The sequence below is a fragment of the Pinus tabuliformis genome, chromosome X, assembly GCF_031772625.1.
Source record: "Pinus tabuliformis cultivar Carrire ecotype Pingquan chromosome X, CPIR1, whole genome shotgun sequence".
Classification (NCBI taxonomy): domain Eukaryota; kingdom Viridiplantae; phylum Streptophyta; class Pinopsida; order Pinales; family Pinaceae; genus Pinus; species Pinus tabuliformis.
The window spans coordinates 386,745,996-386,753,420 of record NC_142308.1 but is presented as its reverse complement, the minus strand read 5'-3'; positions in this window follow the sequence as shown (position 1 = coordinate 386,753,420).

Below are 7,425 nucleotides of genomic sequence, written 5' to 3'. Positions count from 1 at the left end.
AAATAAAAAATAAAAATAATAATGAAAAAACTAAAAATCAATGAAATAAGAATAAAGAAAAATTAAAATGAGAATAACAATCATAAATATATAATTTGGTAAATTAAACTATTAATTTTTTTATTTTTTATTCAAAATCAACTTTAAATGGTAAAAAAAATAATAATAATGAAAAAACTAAAAAAACATGAAATAAGAGTAACGAAAAAATTAAAATGGAAATTAACAATCATAAATATATAGTTTAACGTTTTTTAATTGTAAATAAATAAATATAATAAAGGAAATTGTTACTTTATTAATTAAAAATGACAGATGAAAGAATTAAAATTAATAAATAAAATATTCTCTACTAACAAGTAAAAATAAAAGAATATGGGCAAACAATAATTTCTACATAAACAAATGATAGATGAAGGAAAAAAAAGAAGAGAAAAGAAGAAATTATTATTATTAAGAAAAAAAACTATATTTCGAATAAATATTACTATAAAAATAGAAGGAAGGAAACAATAAAAAGAAAACAAACCCAATCAAGAAAAAAAGAGACTCACCAAACCTTTATACAATGAAAGAAGCACACAAAAGACATTGGCCATCAAATAAATGACGAAACCTAGGAATAAAGAGATGGGATCTAACAATTGCTAATCTTCCATCCATCATCCCTATTTAGCATCTCAAACGGTTTTTCAATCTCAATAGCCTCCTTAAACTTTCGGTAATGGAAATGATAAATCCTAGCAATGACCTGGGAATCCACTATACAAATGTGGTGTCTTGTCTTCTCAGCATGCTCAACTAAAGCTCATTCAACTCCATAAGCCACAAACTTGTTGAGAGCAACCCTCTTACTCTGAGAATCTATGGGCTTCCCAAGATTCATAAGGAGGGGGCTCCCCTGAAACCTATTTTCAACACAATACGTGGCCTAACTTATATTCTTCCTAAATATTTAGACTATAAGCTCAAACCCCTTGTCGGTCGTTCAATCTTTTGTGAAAGAATCCTCCTGTTTTGTCAATGAGTTAAAGGATATTAGATTTGAACCTAATTATATAATGATAATTTTTAATGTAATTTCTCTTTACACCAATATCCCTATTAATGAGGTTCTTGAGGTAATCAATCGTATCACTGATCTTGATACAACCAAGGTAGTTGCATTTGCCTTAACTCTATTTTTTTTAGCTTCGAAGGTGAATTCTATGAATAAACATGCAATGTTTCCATGGGTTCTCCGCTCTCGCCTACTGTAGCTAACCTGCTTATGGACGATTTTGAATATAAGGCCTTTACCTCAACTCAATTTAGGCCAAAACTTTGGAAAAGGTTTATTGATGATACCTTTATCTTATGGCCTCATGGTCGTGATAAGTTAGATTTGTTTCTATAACATTTGAACAGTCAATCTAGCTCCATTAAATTCACCATGAAATCTGAGGTTAATGGTAGCCTACCCTTTCTTGATGTTCTTATATCTAAGAAAGTAGATGTTCTTTCTCTCACCAAGTTTTTCGTAAAAAAAATCACACTGAGCAATATCTTCATGCTGACGCCCATCACTATCCAGCCCAATAATTGTGAGTTATTAACACATTAGCTACTCGAGCTTTGTGGGTATCACATGAGAGTCACCTAGAGGGTGAGTAAACCCATCCACTTAATGCTATCGAAAAGAATGGCTACAGAGGATCCCTAGGTATCAAGGATTTCTTAAAGGTGAGCAAAGGTCCCAAGATTAGGAAAGAACCTAGGGATTTGGTTTCTAATATTCAACTTCCATTTATCCAAGGGTGATCTAGAATTAAAAATGAAGGTTTCATGAATTGATTTGTAAACTAATTTATGTCTTTTAGTAAATTGATCGTGATTTCAAAAGAACAAAAATAAAAATAAATTTTACATAATTTTAATAGTTAAAATAGACAATAAGCAAAATTAAAACACAACAAATTAATGATGAAGTTCACCCCTCTTGGGCTACATCTTCGGGTCCAATGTCCAATGGTCTCCTTTATTTTATTATATGATCAAATTATTAGTTACATCAACATAAAAGTCTCATTTTGAAAAAAATAACACTTCCATTGTGTCCATAATGCCCAAAAACCCCTGTGTAGGCTATTCTTAGGCTAAAAAGGGTTACAAAATGACGAAGTTAGGCCTCTTTTTCCAAAGTTGCTTATTAAATGCTCTTCAAAAACTCGTCCTTTAGAATAACTAGCAACAAAATGGAATGTGGAGTATTGGTATGGTTCTCGATTAGTAGCCTAGAGGTCTTGGGTTTGATCCATGATCCTCGATGGGCTAAGTGTTTTGTAATAAATATTAAATAAAAAAATTTAAAGGTTGAAGCCCCTTCCGCCTCCTGTGCTGGTGGTCATGTGGTGCCACATATGATCAAACGGCATGGGCCATAGGCCATGGGCCTCCCTGACCTCGCTCATGGTTGCATGACATTAATATAACCTGGGCTTGCGGTGCAGGCAGGGTGCCACGCACCTCGCCCCTCTGAACATTTCGCCGAGGTCATGCTCACATCAATATAACCTGGGGCTGGGCCCATCGGGTGTGATCACATTCACATCAATATAACTTGAGGTTGGGCTTGTCAGGTGTGATTGCAGCCCCAACGCTCTCCCCCAACCACCGAACCATAGCACCATAAATAAAAATTACCTACCATGGTTAACAAGAAACACCTGCAACACAGTTGGTCGTGCATCCGATGCACATTTGGGAGGTCATGTGTTTGATTCCTGTGGAGACTTGTTGGTTTGTCAACTAATTTTTGGCCTAATCTAGAGTTCCATGTGGCACCCTCTGATTGGGCCATGTGTCACTCCGTGATTGATCCATTCCTCAAAAGCATCAACCAAAAATGGTGTGCCAAGTGTCATCATGAGACTAGCCCAAATGGAAGATTTCGATTGGCTCCCTCTTGACACCCATACCTACCCGGTAAGAAGATGACATCAACATGATGTCATTGTATGGATTTCCATGTGGCATTTGTACACTGCACAGTCAACCCTCCAAGTTGACTTTTTAGTAGTTTGTCAAAAACTTCACAACACGATAACTTGGTGTCAGATTGAGGTGATTCAAGCTTCGTTGGAATTAGAATGATGAGATATAAAATTTGGCACCATTTTAAGTAGATTTTGAGCACTTCCATTTTTAAGCATATTTTTGATCCACTGGATCATTCCTCCCCACTAGAAATTTTTGGACCACCAAAAATATATTTTTACTCAGCAAGTAAGTAAGGGTACAATTCCCTCACTTTCTCGATCTCTATCCACCTTGACTTGCTTGGATTGGTACCTTTGAGGCCCACACGAAGATACTCCACATTGCCTATGTGTGAAGTTCATTTCCTCTTGTGAAAAATTGAGTATTCCTACAACTCATTTAAATATTCAGGAGAAAAATCTTCTATAGATGGAATATGAACATTCTCTTCTTGATTAAATATCATAGGAGGCTCATAAAATCATAATTTTTCCACATTCACAACAGAATAAATTTACATGTAAGGTGGCAAATCTAATCGAAAATCGTTGTTACCAATATTTTCCAAGATTTTGAAAGGACCATGTTTGATTGGCTTGAGCTTTTTACCTTCACCTTGTAGTATTTTCGTACTGATGTACAAATAAACTTGATCTCCCACTTGGAAATATGATCAACCCGACGCTTATCATGTCTTGCTTTGTACTTGGCTTGGATTTTATCCAACTGTTCTTGTACCCTTTGATGCACTAGTTGAATTTGTTCAATGAAGTGCTTGGCTTTGTCCACATCACTATCTCCATCTATCGCAATATCTTTACCAAAAATGAAATCCATAGGAGATTTTGGAAAATGAACCAAACATGCTTCAAATGGAGATACTTGTGTAGATGAATGCTTGACACAATTGTACGCATGCTAGATGTAATGAAAATTCTCATCCCAAAATTTAGGATGCTTACTACAATATCCTTGAAGGAGATCCACTATTTTTCTGTTCACTAATTCTATTTGGTCATCGGTTTATGGATGAGATGATGTGCTCTTCTTTAACTTTGTGTTGATGAGTTCCCATAAACTTGACCAAAACTTCCCAATAAATCGAGAATATCAATAAAAAATAATTGAAGTAGGTAACCCAAAATGAAATCATACATTGTGGAAGAATAAATTTGCAGTTTCTTCAGTTGTAAATTGTTTCTTACATGGCATCAACACACACATCTTTCTAAAATAATCCACTACAACATATAAATAATCATGAAATTTCCTATATATTGGTAGTCCCCCAACAAAATCCATAGAAATACTTTACCAAGGATGAGAAGGGATAGGAAGTGGAGTGTACAAACCCAATTTCCTATTACTTGGCTTGCTAGTAGGCCACATAGGACATCCTTTTACATATCTTGATATAATTTAATTAATATGACGCCGACAACAATACCTATGTAATCGAACTGCTTTTTCCTACACCAATTTGACCAACAATAAGAGAAGTATGGGATTCCTTTATAACAATGAATTTTTCACCTTGTGGAACACATAACTTGCCAAGATGATACAACAACTTGTTATGAACATGATAATCCAACTCTTCAACATGATTTCCTTGACTCAAACTTACACAAACATCTTTTAAATCTGCATCTTGAGCATATTGTTCAATATAACTTTCCTGCATGATTGAGTTACGCTTAAGAATAACAGATGCAATAACAATATGCCTTGATAACATATCTGCAACTTTGTTGTATATACCAAATTACCAAATGAAATTGCTACAAGAATTCCATTCATCTAGAATTTCTATCTTGTTGTAGCTTGGTTTGGAATTGTAAATATTGCAAAGGTTGATGGTTATCATGAATAATCGTTTCTTTACCCATCAAATAGTGCTTCCATTTCTTCGCACTGTGTACCAAAGCATACAACTCTTTATCATAAGTTGGATAGTTAATTACTGAATTGGAAAATGTTTCAGAATCATAACATATTGGCTTACCATGCAACATCGAAACTGCTACCTTGAATTTCAAATGTGTGCTTAAGATCTAGAAGTGCTAGAATTGGTGTTGTACTCATTTTCTCTTTCAAAGTGTTGAAGGATTTTTGCTACTTTCCTCCCCACTGAAAGATCTGCTTCACACTTATCAAATCATCTAATGGTGTTGCAATGAATGAGAAGTTAGTGATAAATTTTCTCCAATATTTAAATGCTCCCAAAAAACTCCTAACTTCTGTTACATTGTTGGGTTTAGGCCAACTCACAATAACATCAACTTTAGAGGGATCGATCTTCAATTTTCTGCCTCCTACAATATGACCCAAATAAATAAAATAGGTTTTCCCAAATTCACATTTAGACATCTTCAAATATAAATTTTCCTTTCTCAAGACATCTAGAACTTGCTTTACATGCTTTACATGCTCTTCACGTGTCTTACTAGAAATCAGAATATCATCTAAGTAGAATATGGCAAAATCATCAAGGAATGGTCACAATTCATCATTCATAACTCTCATGAATGTAGCAGGTGCATTGCGAAGCCCAAACGACATAACTAGCCATTCAAAAAAACCATGTTTTTTCTTGAAACAAGTTTTCGAAATATCATCTTCAACAATCCTTATCTGATGATAACCACTTCTCAAATCTAACTTAGTAAAATAAACACTAGTCTAGAACATCATCAATGTGAGGAAGAGGATAGCGATTCTTTACTGTGATCTTGTTCAAGGCTCGGAAATCCACACACGTGCGCCATGTACGATCTTTCTTTAGAACCAAAACAATGGGAGACCCACAAGGAGATGTACTAGGTCTGATAACCACCTTTTCAAGAAACTCTTAAAGTTTCTTCTTAATTTATGCATTCTCCAAAATTGACATCTATACATTCCAATATTTAGAAGTGGTGCATTTCGTTGCAATTGAATTTCATGTTGGATTCCTCTTTTTGGAGGTAACCCTCCAGGTTCCTGAAACATCTTGTCATAAGTGTTAACAAATTCAACCAGTTCATGCTAGAGTTTAGAATCACATCTTGAGAAAGCTTAAGATTCAACAATATCTTTAGATTTAATCATCAACAACACAAAATTCTTACTAGCATTCAAAATCCTTTTGATTTGACTAGCACTTACAAGATGTAAATTCATCTTCTTGTGATGTGTTCTAACAATATACTCAACTCCATCTTTAATAACAAGATAATATTTGTTCTCATGGAGATAGAACATGGATTTTCGGTCATATAAGTATGGACTCTCTAACACAATCCCACAAATATCAAGTGGTACAATATCAAGCTCTACCTCATCTATAAAATTAACAGTGATGGAAAATTTGGGTTTACATTTTCTTGTCACTTGGAATTTGGCATCATCACATACCCAACCTAAAGGGTAAGGTATTGCATGAGGTATAGTCTATAAATTAAGTTTCTTGATAATTTCTTTAGAGATAACATTGACTTTAGATCCACTATCAAATAATGTATCAACCCTTGTATGTTTTTTAATGACCCTAATATTGAAAAGCTCACTTCTTTCTTTACCATTTTGATATTAAATAGGTTTACTAGAAGAACTAGTACTTGCATTAGAAGCTATACTTTTCATTCCCATGGCTGTGGTTTTGGTTTCATCACCTGAATTAGATCCTAGGTTTTGTTGAGTTGTAGAAACAATATTTTGTTTCCCCTTGTTATTGAACTTCTTTAGTCTCAATTCTAGATGTAGTTTCCAACAATGGTCTTCATCATGGCTATTTTTGAACAATGTTTACAAGTAATTTTATCTCCCTCTTTCTTGACAATAGCGTTCTTCTTTCCTTCACCTTTAAACTTCCCCTTTCCTTTGTCTTTAGATTTACAAGGTTTCTTGCTTGACTCTTGAGGAACATTCTTGTCTCTTGATTCTAAATGAGTTTCCTAAATACATACTTCATCTAGATTGTGGGATTAAACATAAGTATAGTACGTCTCAAATAACTATGTAACCCGCCTATATACTTAAGGAGAGTATCTTGTGAGGTTAAATCAACACCCAATATTGAAGCTCTTTTTCTAAATTCTTGTGTGTAACTTTGCAAACTCTGACCTTTAGCTTGTCTAAAATTTTTCCAGTCCATAATTTTTTGTTGCCAATAAGCTAATGGATAAAATTGCCTTCTTAATGAAACTATAAAATCATTCCAAGAAGAGATAATTTTACCACTTTTCTTCTAATATTCTTAAGTTCTAGCCTCCCACCAAATGAGGGTTGCACCTTCCAACCGAAGAGAAGCAAGCTGGATCTTTTTGACATTATCATAAATCTTTTGTATCCTGCAATAGACTTCAATTTGACGAACCCAATTATCCAACTTTTCAGCATTTACTTCCCCATTATACATTGGTAATT